The sequence below is a fragment of the Papaver somniferum genome, chromosome 1, assembly GCF_003573695.1.
Source record: "Papaver somniferum cultivar HN1 chromosome 1, ASM357369v1, whole genome shotgun sequence".
NCBI classification, from domain to species: domain Eukaryota; kingdom Viridiplantae; phylum Streptophyta; class Magnoliopsida; order Ranunculales; family Papaveraceae; genus Papaver; species Papaver somniferum.
Window position 1 is genome coordinate 111,065,632 of NC_039358.1, and position 20,874 is coordinate 111,086,505.

Sequence of the window (20,874 nt, forward strand, 5' to 3'; positions counted from 1 at the left end):
TAAAAATAATACAGGTTGTGCGTTAAGATCATCAATTGGAAATCCAACCTTTGGTTGTTGATTGATATTGATTGATCCTTGGACATTGGTCTTTGGTACCGTCCAAGTTATTCCTTGTGTTTGATTAAAGACTCGCTATTGTTTTAGCTTGAGTAAATCAAAACAAGTGAGAGATATTAACTCATTGAGATACTTTAATCTAGATTGAGTCTGACTGTCTAGTTGATTCTCTAGCAAAGTATTTAGGAGTTAGTCCATACAGATTGCTAATCGAATTATTGGGTAGTGTTGTTAGACCCCCGCTTTTTCAATTGGTATCAGAGCAGGCAAACACATTAAAGACCTTATAAGTCTGTGTTTGTAAGCGATCTGACTCTATGGACAGTAGTGCTATCTCAATAAATGCACCACCGATCCAGGGATTTCAGAATTCTCTTCCATGAATGATTTAATTAAATTTGTAGAAGAAATTCTATCTAAACCTCCACCAGGTTTAAAATCCCTTGAAGTGTTTTTAGGGATTGAAAAGAAGCTTGAGAGCTTATCTCTTGATGTTGAGTTATACCTCCAGAAAGAGCAAGAATCTCTTGACAGACTAAATCAAGTTATGATGAATAATATTTATGTTGAGGTTGATATTGATTTACTAATCAGTGAGAGCAATACTCCTCCTCTGCGTAATCCAATTAGTTGTAACTAACTAAACGAATTACAAGAGGAGTTTAAATCTCAGTCATATGCGTGTATCACCTCAAAGCATAAATTGATTCGTTGCTCAATTCCTGATACTTTATTTCAAGATAGTAGTATTTCCTTATTTTATGAAGAAGCTAGGATGTCTCTGTTTATCAAAAGAGTTTCCCCTCGCAGTACTAAAAACTATCTGCAGAAACTGTTTTTTATAAGTTGGAAAACAAGAAATCAGAAACACAAATCCTTTTGGGTTCTCTTGAAGTTCTTTGATAGAATTATAAAAACAGTTCCTTGGGTGTTTCTCAACAGTACAAGATGTAAGAGTTGCTGGAAGGAAACCCTCTCTTGGTGCCATGGTGAGCAAGACAATGTTCATCTCAACACAACTTGTTTGTGTTGAAAGTGCATCCTCACCAAGGAATGCCCTGTTACGGTAAAGGAAGCACGAGAACTGGGGCACACAAATTGTGTTCAGTAAGGCTGTAGAATTCGATTGAATTCTTATAAAAAGGTATGTCTATAAACTTGAGCAATATTTGTGTTTTTACTTGCTTAAGTACTTATTATGATCCATGTACATTGCTTATCGTTCATTTCTACCTAACTTGATCCGTGTTTAGGTTTGAAAATAGTTGTTCGGGATGTTTGGACTTCATGGTACACATTCGAGGGATGCATACCATCATTTAAAATCAAAATCCTCGTTAACAAAACTTCTGGTGTCTGTGTTATTTCTTTTCCGCATTATATTTTTTGTATAATAGAAATAATGCAGGTTGTGCGTTAAGATCATCAATTGGAAATCCAACCTTTGGTTGCTGATTGATATTGATTGATCCTTGGACATTGGTCTTTGGTACCGTCCAAGTTATTCCTTGTGTTTGATTAAAGACTCGCTATTGTTTTATCTTGAGTAAATCAAAACAAGTGAGAGATATTAACTCCTTGAGATACTTTAATCTAGATTGAGTCTGACTGTCTAGTTGATTCTCTAGCAAAGTATTTCAGAGTTAGTCCATACAAATTGCTAATCGAATTATTGGGTGGTGTTGTTAGACCCCCGCTTTTTCACAATACCTACTAACAGAGAAACCCCAGTAAGGTCAACGCATGTGTGTCTGCCATTAGCCCATCCAAAAATAAGAACGTCCGCTGGCCTGAGTGTTGATCTCCCCTCAATTGGGTTTGTCAAAAAGTTGACAACCGCTTCTTTCTTAACTGAAATACCAGCTCTCCATAGCACATCATACAACGTATCTCTCACATGATCATGTCTCTATAACCTGTGATACATGCCGGACAACGTGAATCACAAAGCTCTTCGTCTCATTCTTTGTGATTCCACAATAACTTGTTCTACTACCATATAGTTAAGTTATTACGAGGTGATTGATCTTTGTAGGCTGTTCTTCGGGAATATAAGACGTATTATCAATTGGTTCATGTGCACCTTGATTTATCAAAAGACGGAACAAAAACTTCATAGGTATTTCTATAGAAGACAGATTTATCTATCAGAATAGACCTTTCTGTGGGAGACAAATTTGTTTATCAAGTCTTCGACTTTGGGTCGTAGCAACTCTTAGTTGTGGGTGAGATCAACTAAGGGAATCAAGTGCGTAGAGTCCTGCTTCGATTCAGAGACGTAAGGAACACGACTGTACCTTAATCGGCGTGAGACTTGGTTAGGGATCAACTACATTCCAGTCCAAAGTTAATTTGTAGTAGGATAGTGACTGTAGCGGATTACATACAATGTGGTGTTCAAATCTGGACTACGTCCCGCGTTTTTTTCTGCATTTGCGGTTTCCTAGTTAACAAAACTTCTGGTGTATGTGTTATTTCTTTTCCGCATTATATTTTCTATTGAAATATCACAGGTTGTGCGTAGTTCAATCAATTGGTAAATCCAACCTTTGGTTGTTGACTGAAATTGATTGACACTTGAACATTGGTTCTGTAAGTTCCTAAACTCGGTTTTTTGCCTTAAGGGTACACATACCCGGTACATGTACCATGACAAAACCAGTCACGAACAAGGTAGAGTACAGGTACCCGGTATACGTACTTGCCCTATCGAATATTTTCAGATGCACAAAAAATTATTTCTATGAGATATTAGCATTTGAATAAATCTCTAAAAATACTATATATACATGATTGATCACACTATAACCTATGGTTATGACTCAAACTTAAAGTCTTAAGTGTTAATGAAAATGATTAAGCTTATGGTTCAACCGACTAGTTTCGCTAACCGTCCATGAACAATGTCTTTGTACACGATTCGGTTACGGTTCATCCTAACCAAAGTGTATATCTTGTTATGTTAATCTCATTTCAAAGATTCATCTAACGATGGATATTGTTTGCTTGGTTCCAAAGCTATCTTAGCTTAAACCTAAAGCAACCTATACTTTGAAAGTCTATATAAGGAGAACCTCAAGCAACTGGGATCTTTGAATCTTGACACTATTCTTGTGCGTCCTAGTTGTAAACTAAATTCGTCCTCTCCTTCAAACCCTTTTAGGTTTTAGCGACTAAAAATACTTCATATGGATTCATGAAGCTAGGTCCAACTATATTTTATCTTGATAGTTCGTGTATCCTGATCTTGTATGATTTGTTGAGATTCTCACTCAAATAAGATAGATGGAAATCGCAAAGTTCTCTTCATCTCAAACTTTGTGATTCCACAAGTTTAATACTAGTGAGGTGAATAATAATCTAGGATACTCTTCGGGAAGATAAGTCCGTGTTTTGAGGTTAGCTAGACTTTTGTTTATTGCTATCGATTTCCAGTCTCACCTTGATCCATTGATCAAAAAGGAAATCAAATATAAGCTTATATGTGGTAGGCATATCGGTTTAAAGTCTTGAATTAAGTTGAAACAACTCTTAGACTGTAAAGGGCGCCAGCTACGGGAATTAATTGCGCGGAGTCCTGCTGGGATTCAAGAGGCGTAAGGAGAGCAATAGTAACTGAATTGTTGTGAGGGTTTAATTTGATCTCAACTACATTCCAGTCTGAAGTTAATTGGTAGTATGTTAGTGCCTGTAGCGATTTAATACAATTTGGTGTTCAATCTGGACTAGGTCCCGAGGTTTTTCTGCATTTACGGTTTCCTCGTTAGCAAAATTTCTGATGTCGGTGTTATTTATTTTCCGCATTATAATTATATTGTTTATCTTTATAATTGAAATACCACAAGTTGTAAGTAAATCAATCAAAGTAGATACATCCATCCTTGTTTGTTGGATATGACTTGATTGATTCTTGGATATTGATCTTTGGGATCGTCCAAGAACTCTTACACATAAATCAGGTTCACAGACTAGTCTCTGTAAACTTTCTGATTGTGAGAGAAAGAGATATAACTATAAATATTATTCCTTGATTGAGATTCATTAAGTTGGACTCTCAGAATTGTATTTAAGTTTGTCCATACAGGTTGCCTAAAAAAAGTTGGTGGTGTATTTTGGTAACCCACGTTTTCAATTGGTATCGGAATAGGCATACACGTTTAAGACCTAATAAGTCTGTGTTTGAAGCAATATGACTGTATAAGGACAAGAGTGTAATCTCGATAAACGCACCACCAGCCTTTGATGACATAAATTACTTATGGTGGAAAATTGATATTGTTAGAGTATAACTCGGTTGATTCCACCAAGCGTTGGTATGTCAAGTATGGTTGTCATATTTTAGTATCGAAACTCATCTAGAGTCGCTTGATTAAATACTAAAGTCAACTTCGTTTAGGTTAGACTAGAATGTCTAGGAATATTGAGACATACAAGTATTACTCCGGAGACCTGAAGAATGAGAAGAAGTAACGACTACAACGACGACATCATCCTTCCACTTGAGATTAGTAATATTGACTTGATCTTGTTTCCATTCCAAACATATCATTCAAGTCGTGCTATATTGAAAACATAACATGTGAAACTGTATATATTGTATATAATACTCTAGTGGTGAGACTTGGTCATAATAGTATGATCAAAGTGTCAAGGAAAACATATTATGAAGTATAAACGCTTATCTTTTGGAACTTCGTAAATACGACATCGACATAATATATTGTATATATTTATTTGACTATGTGTGAATGAAAAAGCGGGGGTATAACAACCTGATAGGTGCCAAATATTGCATTATTTCTTATCATTTTATTGGCACTTATCCCATTTTGCATACCATTAATTAGCCTTTTACAATGAATTCTGTATTTTACTATCCTCAAGGATAAATACTTAATATTGCTTAATTTTGCATTTTTAGGTACCAAATAAAGGCTAGATGAGTTGCGGAGCCAAAAGAGCAAAGACACCGGAAAAAAGACGGAAGAAACTCTAGCGGAAAAGAAGTGCAGAATGTGGTATGGAAGACTCAAGGATAGAAGTGGGCTTAAAAAGGAAGAAATTGTTCTTAAAGAAGAAGTGGGCTCAAGATTGTCTAAGCCCAAACCCATTTCCTAAAGCCTAAAATCCAAACCCAAACCCGTTTTTCCCTTCAGCCGTCAGATTGGATCCACTCCATCATCCAACGGTCGCTTCATCAGAGTGCATCGAGCTTTGATGTTCCTGTCTAACATCATAGCACCTAACTCCATCTTGGACCATCAGTTTTGATGTATCTCACATCCAACGGTCGCTCCACACCCATTTCTATCGCGCCGTTGGATCACTCCATCACCTTTTCATCCTACGGATTCCCCTCACCAATCATCAAAAATTGATGTCCCGCCTAACACCTAAGCACCTAATACCTGTACCCCCAAACAAACAACCCCTAACCAAACCTAATCGAGTTCTTCTTCCACGCCTTCCCCTCTCCACTGCGACACCCATGTCCGCCACCAACTCCGTCGCTGCCACCACCATAACTCCCATCAAAAGCCATCATGGCTTCCAACAACCAAAACCCATCACTCATATCACATTCTATATCTTTCTCAATGACTAATTTCGCCTATTTTCAATCCACTGAACCCTAGGAGTGAAGTTGGTTGATGAGCTAGACAAATTGGAGGCATGGGTAGCATCAGGAGAAGAAATAGAGGCATGGGTCGAAGCTCTCAAGTGTTTTCAGAGATTAGGTATGAATTAATTTCAATTTTTATGAAACCCTAAATTCATTGTTTTGGGGATTTTTGGGGGAAACTCATGTAAACTATAAATAGATGCTTTGGGTGTTTGTATTGAGGGGGTGGACGAGTCAAGTACCAAATACTTGAGTTCTCAGTAAAAATTTCATCTTATTTTCTTGTCCTGTTTTTGGAGAATTCTCCATGTTGTTCACAACTGCTAGTAACATGCTAGGAGCGTGTTCATGTTCTAAGCTTCATAGCTAGGGTTTAGATGAAACCCTTAACCTTAATTCTAGGCTGTTTATGTTAATTGCTTTTGTTCCTGCTATGCTTTACTGTCTAGGACAGATTTAACCTAGTGTTCAACATATTACTTTCACCTTGAATGTCAAGCATCCTAGGTAGTTAGAATCATTCTATGTTGTACTTCACTTGTATTCAATTGAATGTTATTGATCTTTGATTAGTTTTCTTTAAGCAGACAATTAATGCTATGACTTAATATATTAGTTGATGTTAAATTGTTCATCTAAGGAGCTAGAATAGTTGCAATAGCTAAACATTCTAGTATAGGTTAAGTGGTGAATTCAAAAACCCTAGTTCCCTTTTATCAAGTCTTTATACCCTCAGTTCAACCATCTTTATTGTTGTTTCAACCCAAAACACTCTTCTGTCACTGTTTAGAGTCATACTTTAGTAGAGAAAAAGAAATAACATATTTTGCATCCTCCAAGTCCCTGTGGACTTCCCCTTACTTGCACACTAGCTGCTCTTGGCCTTGTGCACTTGCAAGTATCATTTGAACATAGTTTAGGATCTCTTTCTATACCTATCAAGTTCTTGGCGCCGCTGCCGGGGACTCGGTAGCGGTGCTGTGTTCTTTCTTTGTTTTTTTTTCTTGCATTCTCATCCATCTTAGCTTCATTCTTGCATCTTACATGTTCTTGCTGTCTTGTTCTTGCTTCCTGTACATGTTTACATCTTGTGTTCTAATATTATACATTTGCATCTTTAGCTCAGTTTTTGCTGTTAGCATTCTAGTAGCATACTCTTCCTTCTTAACTTGCATAAAGCATTGCATTTCCTCTTACTTGCTGTTACATCTTGCAACCTCAGCTTGCATCCATCTTAGCTGTGCATCTCCTATCTTGTATTTGCACTCTTGCTTTCTTGCAGTTGCACTGACCTGCAGCCCTTGCTGCTGCTGCATTGCCCTGGTTCTGCTCCTGGTGCAGCTTCTCCTTGCTGATGCTGCTAGGCCCTGCCTTATTGAGCTGCTGCTAGTGTTGAGAAGCTGCTGGGCTAGAAGTCCTCTGCTGGGTTGCAAGCCTGTTGAGTTGGTCTTGTGAGCTGCTGTGTTGCTGAAGGGCTTGTGCTATTGAGCTGCTGCTGAGAACCATCAAAGCCCAACTGGGTTTCCCTCCAAAAAGGTAAGCCTAACCTTTTAGCTAAGCCCAACTGGGCCTCATTAAAATTTATTGGGTTTGTAATTAAGTGTTTATATTTGGGCTTGTAATAATTTTTTTATTTTTATTTTTTTCTGTGGGCTTGTAATTTAATTTAGACTGTGGGCTCCTAGTTTAAAAAAAAAAAACTCCTGTTAGGCTTCAAATTTTTGAGCCCAATCCAACTTCACCCAACTAGGCCCAGCTCTCAAACAACCCAACTGGGCCTCATTTAAACCAAATTTTGGGCTCCTCTCCTTTTCATTAAAACCAAAATTTTGCTCAATTCAAAACCAAATTTTGAAACCCAACAAAACCAAACTTTCTAAAAACCCTTTTAAAACCAAATTGTGGGCTTTGTTTTCTCCATTATCTGTAGGCTTGTTATTTCATGATTAATTTGGGATATGATTGTAACCTTTAGAGACCAATCAAATAGACTAATTAGAGTCAATCCAGTAGACCCAATTGACATACCCAAACTTCTGAGGAAAACACACCGGACCAACCTGAGACAATGGGAGAACCCCGTACTCTCAAGGATTACATGTACCCCACAAGGGCAAGCCAGCCCTCCTGTATTGTTTTGCCAGAAGCTAATGGTCATTATGAGCTAAAATCAAGCACAATACAAATGCTTCCTGTGTTTAGAGGAGTCGACAATGAAAACCCTTACCATCACGTGAGAGAATTTGAGGAGATATGTGGAACTATACGTTTCACTCAAATGTCCGACGAGACCCTAAAGTTAAGGCTATTTCCTTTCTTTGAAGGAAAAAGCCAAGGCCTGGCTGTATGCTTTACAGCCACAATCCATCATGACATGGGACGACCTCACAAAGGAGTTTTTCAAAAAATTCTTCCCAAATCACAAGACTGCGACAATTCGTCAAAGTCTGAATAGCTTTGTGCAATTGGAGGGTGAAACCTTAGCTAGATACCTGGAGAGATTCAATGAATTATTGCTCCAATGTCCCCACCATGGTTTTGAAAAATGGAGACTTGTGCAAATTTTGTATGAGGGTCTAGATGTGTCCACCCGAACAACTGTAGAGTCAATGTGCAATGGGCTATTCGTAAACAAAACTGCTGATGCGTCTTGGGACTTCTTAATTGAAGTAGCTGAGAAGACTCAACAGTGGGAATCCATTCGTGAACCCAGGAAGACTACACCTGTAGCTAAGGTTCATAGGATTGAGTCAGATTTTGAGGGAAGTGCAAAAATCGCATCATTAGTTAGGAGAATAGAAGAGTTAGAGATGCAGAAAAATATCAAACCTTCTAACACTACTCTCCGTGAACATGTCGAAATGTCCGTATGTGCTGCTTGTCATGATCCCGACCATCAACTCAGTAACTGCCCAGATTTGCTTGCACTCCAGGAATCTAGGCTTGAGCAAGCACACGCTATGTTTCAAAAACAAGAGCATAACCCCTATTCTCAGACCTACAATCCAGGATGGAGAAACCACCCAAATTTTTCATGGTCCAAAGGCCCTGCTCAAGGAGGACCATCTCAACCCAATCAATGCTATCAAAACAATCAAGGCTATCAATACCCTAGAAATCCTCAGCAGCAGTCGTACCCTCAATACACTGCTGAAAAGAAATTGTCTAGCATTGAAGAGAGTATCAATCAGTTGACCCAACATCTGCTGAAAAATGAGAAAGCGACTGATCAACGAGTCTCAGCTCTGGAACTACAGATAGGTCAAATTTGCGATACACTGAACACAAGAGAAAAGGGTAAACTTCCTAGCCAACCCCAACAAAATCCAAAGAGAATATTTCAAGCAGGCACATCATCTTGCGATGAAACCTCACCCGATCAAGTCCATTCCATCACCACTCTCCGAAGTGGTAAGATTGTTGAGAAAATATAGGCATGCCACAAACAAATGAATCTGAGCCAAACTTAGCACTGCCTACACCACCAAAGGAAACCTCCAGTTTAGAAAAAGTCCGAGCACATTAGTGAAGCCGACAATCCCACTGCTGTGAATGTCCCTTTACCTCCTAATGCTCCTGTTGCTCCATATCCTCAGAGGTTAGTTCATCAACAGAAAAGCACCCACTACAATGAGATGTTAGAAATGTTCAAAAGAGTCAACATCAACATTCCTTTTCTTGAGGCAATTAAGCAAATCCCTGCATATGCCAAATTCCTCAAAGACTTGTGTACTCAAAAGCGCAAGCTTAATGTGCACAAACGTGCTTTCTTAGCTGAACAGGTGAGTTCCATCATTCTGAACAAAACTCCACCCAAGTTTAAGGACCCAGGTTGTCCAACAATTTCTTGCACTATAGGAAAACACACGGTCAATAGAGCTTTATTAGATCTAGGTGCAAGTGTGAACCTTCTGCCATATTCTGTTTATGAGCAGTTAGGTCTTGGAGAGTTGAAACCAACACCCATAACTCTCCAATTGGCAGACCGATCCGTCAAAGTTCCTCGTGGGGTGGTAGAAGATGTTTTGATTAAGGTTGAAAAATTCTACTTTCCTGTAGACTTCATTGTCTTAGACACTCAACCTGTACAAAACCCAGACTGTCACATTCCTGTCATTTTAGGACGTCCTTTCTTGGCAACGTCCAATGCGATCATCAATTGCCGTAATGGAGTGTTGAAACTGTCTTTTGGAAACATGACTGTAGAATTGAATGCGTTTAATGTTAGTCAACAACATGTGAGTCTTGATGATGAAGATGTACATGAGATTAATATGATGGAGAGTTTGATACAAGATTCACTGACTAGCATTTTATCAATAGATCCCTTGCAAGCATGTCTGGAAGAAGTTAACTTGGAGTTGTATGATGATGAATACATTGGTGAAGTCCAATCTTTGCTCGAATCTGTACCTCATATGGACATCACTGAATGGCAGACTAAAGTGGAACAACTCCCACTTTCTGAGAAGTCTGTTATATCTTCGGATGAGTCTCCTAAGGCCAAACAGGAATTGAAACCATTACCTGATACTTTGAAGTATGCATTTCTAGGTCCTTCTGATACCTTACCTGTTATCATTTCTTCACGATTAAACATAGAACAGGAAAACAAGCTTTTAGCAGTACTTAAGGAGCAGAAAGAAGCCTTAGGATGGACCATCTCAGATCTCAAAGGAATAAGTCCCACCATTTGCATGCACCACATTAATCTTGAAGAGAATGCCAAACCATCTAGGGAAATGCAAAGGAGACTTAATCCTAACATGAGAGATGTTGTTAAGAGTGAGATCTTGAAACTACTTGATGCGGGTATCATATATCCGATTTCAGATAGTAAATGGGTGAGTCCCATTCAAGTTGTGCCTAAGAAGTCAGGCATTACTGTAGTTCAGAACGAAAGAATGAGTTAGTCCCTTCACGTACAACCACAGGATGGCGAGTATGTATCGACTACAGGAAGTTGAACACAGTAACAAGAAAAGATCACTTCCCCCTTCCCTTCATAGACCAAATGCTAGAACGTGTGTCTGGACACAGTCACTACTGTTTTCTAGATGGCTTTTCCGGTTATAACCAAATTCACATTGCACCGGAAGATCAGGAAAAAACTACATTCACGTGTCCATTTGGGACATTTGCCTTTAGACGTATGCCCTTCGGGCTGTGTAATGCACCTGCTACTTTTCAGCGTTGCATGATGAGCATTTTTTCAGACATGATAGATAGTTTTCTCGAGATCTTTATGGATGATTTCTCTGTGTTTGGTTCCTCTTTTGACGAATGTTTGGACCATCTTGTCCTTGTGCTGTCTAGATGTAAACAAAGGAGTCTGATTTTAAATTGGGAAAAATGCCATTTTATGGTGAACTCCGGCATAGTTCTAGGACACGTCTCAGAAAAAGGAATTGAAGTAGATAAAGCTAAAGTCGACCTCATTCAACATTTACCACAACCCCACTCTGTGAAGGGGATTCGATCATTTCTAGGTCACGCTGGTTTTTACCGGCGATTCATCAAAAACTTTAGCCAAATCTCAAGACCTCTGTGTAATCTACTTGCAAAAGATGTTGTCTTTAACTTCGATGCTGCTTGTGTGAAGGCGTGGGAAGAACTCAAGACTCTCCTTACCTCAGCTCCTATTGTCCAACCACCCGACTGGAAACTACCATTCGAACTCATGTGTGATGCCTCTGATTATGCCATTGGCGCTGTTTTAGGACAGCGCGTTGATAGACTACCATATGTGATATACTATGCTAGTAAAACTCTTAATGACGCTCAACTCAATTATTCGACTACCGAGAAGGAGTTACTTGCCGTGGTATTTGCATTAGACAAGTTTAGATCTTATTTGATAGGATCTAAGATCATCATATACACTGACCATGCGGCTTTGAGATTCCTTCTTTCTAAGAAGGATGCTAAAGCTCGCCTTATTCGATGGATACTCTTATTACAGGAATTCGACATCGAAATCCGTGATAAGAAAGGTTGTGAGAATGTGGTTGCTGATCACTTGTCCCGATTAACTAGTGAGTCTATTGATGAATCTGTGTGATTAGAGAATCATTCCCTGATGAACAATTGATGTCTGTGTCAAACCTTCCTTGGTTTGCCGACATTGTTAACTACCTTGCTACAGGTAGAATGCCCTCACATTGGTCGAGACAAGACCGCTCCAAGTTCTTGGCTGAAGTTAAACATTTCCTTTGGGACGACCCATATTTGTTTAAGTACTGCCGAGACCAAATCATTAGGAGATGTGTCCCCAACATTGAACAGAAAGAAGTGATATCGTTCTGTCATGACCAAGCATGTGGAGGGCATTTCAGTGCCAAGAAAACTGCTGCAAAGATCTTGCAGTGTGGGTTTTACTGGCCATCGCTGTTTAGAGACTGCCATGAGTATTGTATTGCTTGTGAGCGCTGTCAAAAGCTAGGAAGTATTTCGAGGAGAAACATGATGCCGTTGAATCCGATTTTGATCGTTGAGCTATTTGATGTGTGGGGGATTGACTTCATGGGTCCATTTCCTACTTCTGAAGGCAAATTATACATCCTAGTTGCTGTTGATTACGTTTCTAAATGGGTTGAAGCTGTTGCAACCACAAATGACCACAAGGTGGTACTCTCATTTCTGAAGGAGAACATATTTTCACGTTTTGGTACCCCTAGAGCTATAATCAGTGACGGTGGTTCACATTTCTGTAACAAGTACTTTGAGTCTTTAGTACGCAAGTATGGCATAACTCACAAGGTTGCAACTCCGTACCATCCTCAGACGAGTGGACAAGTAGAAGTTTCTAATAGGGAGATTAAGCACATTCTGGAGAAGACGGTCAACCCGTCGAGAAAAGATTGGTCATTAAGACTGAATGATGCTTTGTGGGCCTATAGAACAGCTTATAAGACACCAATTGGCATGTCCCCTTATCGTCTGGTGTATGGAAAGCCATGTCATCTACCTGTGGAATTAGAACATCGAGCTTACTGGGCTATCAAGAAACTTAACTTTTCTCTCGACAAGGCAGGTGCTCAACGGAAACTTCAACTCAATGAGTTAGAAGAATTGAGGAATGATGCTTATGACAGTGCCAGGCTGTATAAGCAAAAGATGAAGTTGTTTCATGATAAGCGTATTCTGCGCAAGTCATTCACACCGGGTCAGAAAGTTTTGTTATACGACTCTCGGTTGCATCTTTTTCCAGGAAAATTGCGGTCCAGATGGACCGGACCGTTCCTAGTACGCACGGTATTGCCTCATGGAGCTGTGGAACTTGAAGATGTCTCCAACAAGAACATTTTCAAAGTGAACGGGAAAAGATTGAAACCGTTCCTTGAACCAATTCCACCTGACAGTGAGACAACCGATCTGGAGGATCCTGTCTATGTGGCCTGATTGGTCCACCCTTGTACATAAACCAGGTTGAACATTCCATTTTATTTTCCCTTCTCTGTAAAGTTCTTTCTTTTGCACTTTTTAAACATTGAGGACACTGTTTAATTTAGGTTTAGGGGTGATGATCAGTATATACCCTTATAACATGCTATAATTGAAAACATAACTCTTTCTTATGTTCAAAAAAAAAAAAAAAATTGATGTATATTTTCAGAAAAATATCAAAAAATAAAAATAAAAAAAATAAATCAAGTATTTATCAATTCCATATGTGTCATGTAAAGAAAATAGTTCTCTCTTGTCCAAAAATAAAAGAGAGTAGTCAATGTAAATAAGAGTCATGTAAAGAATCGTTTTTTTTGTTTTAGTGTATCAAGCAAGGAAGGGTGTATGCCATTGATGTATAACGCGAGTAATTGTGAAATGCCTCCAACACATTCACAATTCTATTAAAGCCGGACATCTAGCTTGATTTCGACCTCGGTTCTTAGCCTAAAAACTATCTCTTGGTGATTAGTAGTCATAACTTCCGATCTTTATTTACACATGTGTAGATACACTTTACACTCTTATCACATTCTTTAGTTGTTATCAGTGCTAGGATTGTGCCTTTGATAGCTAGATTGACATCTCAATTTTGCTGTGAGCTTAAACTTTCTTGCACATGTCACACTTGATGGAATCTGAGCTTATATTTTGGCCTAGAACTTTGTGGGTATGTTCTAAGCAAACCCTCACGAGACTTCACTCGTCCACTAGGGACACTTAGTGGTTCAAAAGGCTTATTGCATTCGCTAAATGCAATCGAGAAACCAGCGACAATGGTATAGTTAGGATTTCCTTAGTTTCTGTTTTACTTGAGGACAAGTAAAATTCAGGTTTAGGGGTATTTGATAGGTGCCAAATATTTCATTATTTCTTATCATTTAATTGGCACTTATCCCATTTTGCATACCATTAATTAGCATTTTACAATGAATTCTGTATTTTACTCTCCTCAAGGATAAAATCTTAATATTGCTTAATTTTGCATTTTTAGGTACCAAATAAAGGCTAGATGAGTTGCGGAGCCAAAAGAGCAAAGACACGGGAAAAAGCCGGCAGAAACTCTAGCGGAAAAGAAGTGCAGAATGTGGTATGGAAGACTCAAGGATAGAAGTGGGCTTAAAAAGGAAGAAATTGTTCTTAAAGAATAAGTGGGCTCAAGATTGTCTAAGCCCAAACCCATTTCCTAAAGCCTAAAATCCAAACCCAAACCCGTTTTTCCCTTCAGCCGTCATATTGGATCCACTCCATCATCCAACGGCCGCTTCATCAGAGTGCATCGAGCTTTGTTCCTGTCTAACATCATAGCACCTAACTCCATCTTGGACCGTCAGTTTTGATGTATCTCACATCCAACGGTCGCTCCACACCCATTTCTATCGCGCCATTGGATCACTCCATCACCTTTTCATCCTATGGATTCCCCTCACCAATCATCAAAACTTGATGTCCCGCCTAACACCTAAGCACCTAATACCTATACCCCCAAACAAACAACCCCTAGCCAAACCTAATCGAGTTCTTCTTCCACGCCTTCCCCTCTCCGCTGCTACACCCATGTCCGCCACCAACTCTGTCGCTGCCACCACCATAACTCCCATCAAAAGCCATCATGGCTTCCAACAACCAAAACCCATCACTCATATCACGTTCTATATCTTTCTCAACGACTAGTTTCGCCTATTTTCAAGCCACTGAACCCTAGGAGTGAAGTTGGTGAAATTGGTTGATGAGCTAGACAAATTGGAGGCATGGGTAGCATCAAGAGAAGAAATAGAGGCATGGGTCGAAGCTCTCAAGTGTTTTCAGAGATTAGGTATGAATTAATTTCAATTTTTATGAAACCCTAAATTCACTGTTTTGGGGATTTTTGGGGGAAACTCATGTAAACTATAAATAGATGCTTTGGGTGTTTGTATTGAAGGGGCGGGGGGGACGAGTCAAGTACCAAATACTTGAGTTCTCAGAAAAAATTTCATCTTATTTTCTTGTCCTGTTTTTGGAGAATTCTCCATGTTGTTCACAACTGCTAGTAACATGCTAGGAGCTGTGTTCATGTTCTAAGCTTCATAGCTAGGGTTTAGATGAAACCCTTAACCTTAATTCTAGGCTGTTTATGTTAATTGCTTTTGTTCCTGCTATGCTTTACTGTCTAGAACAGATTTATCCTAGTGTTCAACATATTACTTTCACCTTGAATGTCAAGCATCCTAGGTAGTTAGAGTCATTCTATGTTGTACTTCACTTTTATTAAATTGAATGTTATTGATCTTTGATTAGTTGTTCTTTAAGAACACAATTAATGCTATGACTTAATATATTAGTTGATGTTAAATTGTTCATCTAAGGAGCTAGAACAGTTGCAATATCTAAACATTCCAGTATAGGTTAAGTGGTGAATTCAAAAACCCTATTTCCCTTTTATCAAGTCTTTATACTCTCAGTTCAACCATCTTTATTGCTGTTTCAACCCAAAACACTCTTCTGTCACTGTTTAGAGTCATACTTTAGTAGAGAACAAAGAAATAACATATTTTGCATCCTCCAAGTCCCCGTGGACTTCCCCTTACTTGCACACTAGCTGCTCTTGGCCTTGTGCACTTGCAAGTATCATTTGAACATAATTTAGGATCTCTTTCTAGACCTACCACAACCACACCCAATAATTCGTTCGCCAATCTGTATGGACTAAACTCCAATATATTTTCGAGAGCACCAACTTAAAATCAAGCTCAATCAAGAGATATATTAAAGAGCTTTATCTCTATTTCTCAATCCAATCAGGAAATCAAACAGATAGAAATCAGTGAGCCTGATTGATAAGAAAAATAACTTGGATGGTACCAAATACCAATGCCCAAGTGTCAATCAAGTTATATCCAACAAACAAGGTCGGATTTATCAACTAATTGAACTATTTACAACCTGTGATATTTCAATTATATAAAAAAATATAATGCGGAAAAGAAATAACACAGACACCAGAAATTTTGTTAACGAGGAAACCGCAAATGCAGAAAAACCCCGAGACCTAGTCCAGATTGAACACCACACTGTATTAAGCCGCTACAGACATTATCCTACTACAAGTTAACTTCAGACTGAAATGTAGTTGATCCCTAACCTAGTCTCACACCAATTAAGGTACAGTCGCATTCCTTACGCCTCTAGAACCACGCCAGATTCTGCGCACTTGATTTCCTTAGCTGATCTCACCCACAACTAAGAGTTGCTACGAACCAAAGTCGAAGACTTATAAACAAACCTGTATCACACAGACAAGTCTATTCTGATAGATAAACATGTCTTCCACAGTAGTACCTGTGAAGTTTTGTTCCGTCTTATGATAAATCAAGGTGAACAGGAACCAATTGATAATCCGGTCTTATACTCCCGAAGAGCAGCCTAGAAATATCAATCATCTCGCAATAACTTAACTAAATGGTGGTAGAAAAAGTTATTACAGAATCACAAGAGTCTGAGACGAAGAACTTTGTGACTACTTTTTATATCTTACCTATCAGAGATAAATCTCGAGCAAATCTTAAAGAACATAGTACTCAACACGATAGAACAAGTGAGATCAGAATACACAACTACAGAGAAAATAGTTGGATCTGGATTCACGAATCCCAAATGAAGTCTTCAAGTCGTTAACCTAATAGGGTATTGGAAAAACCTAGGTTAAAGGAGAATCGACTCTGGTTTGCAACTCGGACACAGGAAAGTGTCGGGATTAGGTTTTCCAGTTGCTAGAGTTCTCCCTTATATAGTCTTTAAAATCAGGTTTTGCTTACAATCAAAGCTAAGATAGCTTAGTAACAAAGCATTCAATATTCACCGCTAGATGAAATCCTGATTTAAAATTCAAGCTAAGTATGCTTTAAAATAAAGCAATCAATCTCCACCGCTAAATGGTCTTAGCTTGTTACACACAAATGAAATATACCCTCATTTAGATGTGGGTAACCGTACCTAAACATGTATATTGAATTGGATCAATAACAATTAACCGAAGTTAGCCATATGAACACTTTTGTCTTAACCACATTCATCTAACACTTCTAGATCAAATATGATGATCAATCAATCATGAAAGATAATCAAATGAATCTAATTGTATTTCACATAGAGTTGTTCAATTGTTCGCTATTTCATAGAAATATATATGAACAAATTGAAACAAAATCAGATTGATTCATAATTGTACAAAGTACTAATACAAGAATCAATTCATGAACATTAAGCCACGGTTTGCAAAGATTGCTTTCCTTAATTCATAAATGTTTTAGTTCATGAGTATGAGAATCATACTTAACCTATTTTAGAGATTAAGCACGGTGTTCGCAAACCGGGTATGCAAACAACACCTCCGGACCTTGGCCTTGTCCAGCCGTTCGCAAACCAGGTATGCAAACAGTTGTTCCGGACCTAACTCAGGTAGAACAGTTCGCATACTAGGTACGCAAAGAATATTCCCGGACCTTTACGGGTAAAACCGTTCGCATACTAGGTACGCAAACAAGGTTCCCGAACCTGAATCATAACAATATAGTTCACATACTAGGTATGCATACCATGTTATATCCATACATGGTTAATTATTCCAAACTCTCATTTGAATCATTGAAACATCCTTAAAAGACGACAGTAATTGTCTCGTACAAACTATTAGCTTCAAGTAATTTTCAAGTGATCGAATGATCAATACAAAACTTTCCAAGTTAACATTAAATGATTGTCTTACACAAATCATGTAAGATGTTTCAAGGCAATATTCACATGATCATCTTTTGACTTAATATTTTGTTTCCAACAAATAAATTTGTCTCCAACTAAACTCGTCAAGAATAATGACGAACATAGTTAAAGCAAAAAGCTTCCAACACATATTTCGAGAAATATATAAACGAGATAAACTCAGCTCGAAATAACTATACGACTTAGTGACAGATAAGTTTTAGTCTCCACATACCTTTTGTTGATGAAGTTCCTCCAAGATCTCCTTAGTAGATCTTCGTCTTCAATCGATGAACGCCGTGAAGTCTAAAGCTCAACTACACATTCTATCCTAATCCGAGACATAGCTATAAGTAGACTAGAAATCAAGACTATAGTTTTGATCAACTAAACTTGACAAACAAGCTTGAGATAGCAGCGCTTGCGAGTTCGACCGAGCAGTGCTCTAATAGTGCATTATATAGGTACGATTTCATCCTAGAAAACTATGTATCTTTACATTAGTTTAAGGAAGTAGATGTATGAAATTGTTTTCATAATCGAAAGGGAAATCATGATTCGTCTTTCTATTCTTTGAAGATCTATTTGGATGACCAATGGAAGATGAATTTGGTAGAACCTATCTTAACTTTGTCGCCTATATAATATAGCTAGTTGTAATCGGCCATGAGCTATATTGTAAATCAAGGTATAACCGATCACAAGATATATTGGAATGAAAGTTGTAGCCGGTCATAGCCTATATAATATAGCTAGTTGTAATCGGCCATGAGCTACATTGTAAATCAAGGTATAACCGAGCACAAGATATATTGGAATGCAAGTTGTAACCGGTCATAAGTTACTTTGGGAACCAAGGTATAACCGGTTACAAAATGAATTGGGAAGTTAGTTGTAATTGATCACAAGCTACCTTAGGGAAGTAAGCTGTAACCGATCACAAGCTAACTCGGGAAGCAAGGTGTAATCGGTCACAAGCTACTTTCTGAGTGATGTGATTTTCAATTTAGTTGTAGTAAGATGATTCATTCACTCAGATTTGTTGAGAATTTGTTTTAAGGCTTAATAAAGAAAATAAGGAAAAATATATATACACAATTTGTCACAAGATGAAGAGACGCTGAGACGCGGGATTCCACTACTTTTCATATTGTTATGGTTCAATCATTAACTCTAGACAATATAGCTCAAACAAAAGAAGTTGTGACTCTAGTTCTTTGCCAAAAATAGATTTCGTAAAATATTATTTGTAAGTTAAAAGCATGACACATCTAGAGTATTTAGAACTAAGCCTGCGACATCTAACAAAATAACAAATAATTAATAGAAATCATAAAACAATTAAATATATGCAAAAGTCAATAAAAGAATTAATTCATTTACCACAATCATGAAAAGTTTCTTCCTCCGTTGTCCCAGTGATGGGGTCTAGCTCCGCATGATGAAAACACACTCAAAGGAATTTTTCATTACTCAAAAAGGTGTTTACAAGGAGAAAATGTATAAAACAGGGCCTTTGTAACAGTTATAATTGTTACAGATACAACAATAAACTGTTACTGACGTTGTAGATTCTACGACTGTCACTATGTGTCGCAACCACTGTAGCTCTACATCCCACGGCTAAGCGTCGTTGTCACTGTTGGAAAAAGACTGTCTTTGGCAGTCTGTTCTTCGTGTTCTTCGGCAGCAGAAAAATATTCTCTGCAACTCGTCCAATCTCTTCTCTGTAGCTCTCTATTCTCTTCCCCAACTCTCCATCCTATCTCATAACCCTAAGCACCCTTTATATACTCTCCAGAATCAAAAATACTCGCCAATAACTCCGAATAATCTTCATTAATCAATAATATTCTTCACTGCCAGTCACGGGATTTCTTCCCTTTTTACAGCTTCTCACGCGTCTGTATCCATCCAACATACTCTTAACAGACTCATACATGTCATAGAATAGGATATACATGCTCTGACCTCGTGCAATCTTTCTAAGAATAAAGAAAATCCCGAGAATAACTCATTGGGATATATGATGCTCTGTTTTCTTCCAATCGGTGATACAACCGTACTTTGACGAGTCTAAGAGGATTACCAGCCCTGTTTGCGGTTAACAGGCCCAAACCAATCTAAAACTTCGATTGAATTTCACTAGAAACTTTCCAAACCAAATCTAGAATATTTTTCCCGTGAACACACAACTCTGTTTCCTTCTCACCGATTATCTGGTCCAACTGGATTGATTTTGAATATCACACCACGTTTGTTAAGCCCATATGAACAAATCCAATCAAATTCAGCCGTTTAGTCTCACTGAAACGAGCTCAAATCGCAACCCTAATTTCGGCAGCTGAAGGTTGGTTTTTCCCGCCGGTTTTCATAATTCAAATGAAGAAGAAAGGGTACCCCCCTAACCAAACTGGGGGTGCGACTAGCAGGTGCCAACTGAGGTGCCCCTTAGTATTTGAGGTGCCCCTTAACCAAAATGAGAGTCCGCATAGCACGTGTCCTCCTGGTGCCAAAATCAACTTTTCGAGCTGAATTTTCCAAAAATGTTTATTTCCCAAAAATGCCTACAAACACATAAAATAACAAAATTAGTACAAAATCAAGTACCAACAATACAAAACATTGAGGACAAATTAGACACATAAATGCGTCTATCAAATACCCCCAAACTTATTATTTGCTAGTCCTCGAGCAAATTTATTCTAGAGAAAAAAATTCAAACTCACTAGGTGGCCCTAGTGACCGAGTTATAGTCTCGGGAGGGTTTATCAGAGGTGTATCCACAAAACCTTTACTCCAGACCCTAGCTATCTACGCAGAACCTTGGAAGGCACTAAAGAATCTCCTTGGTTGGCATACTTATTGACTACATGAGGAAGTACCCTGATGCGAAATTACAATTTTTGTACACGAGTTTGCACTCAAGCATACTAAAATTCATATAAAGTGACAGAGCTCTACTCAGATAGTTTCTGTACGTCATAACCGGAGTCAACCAATCA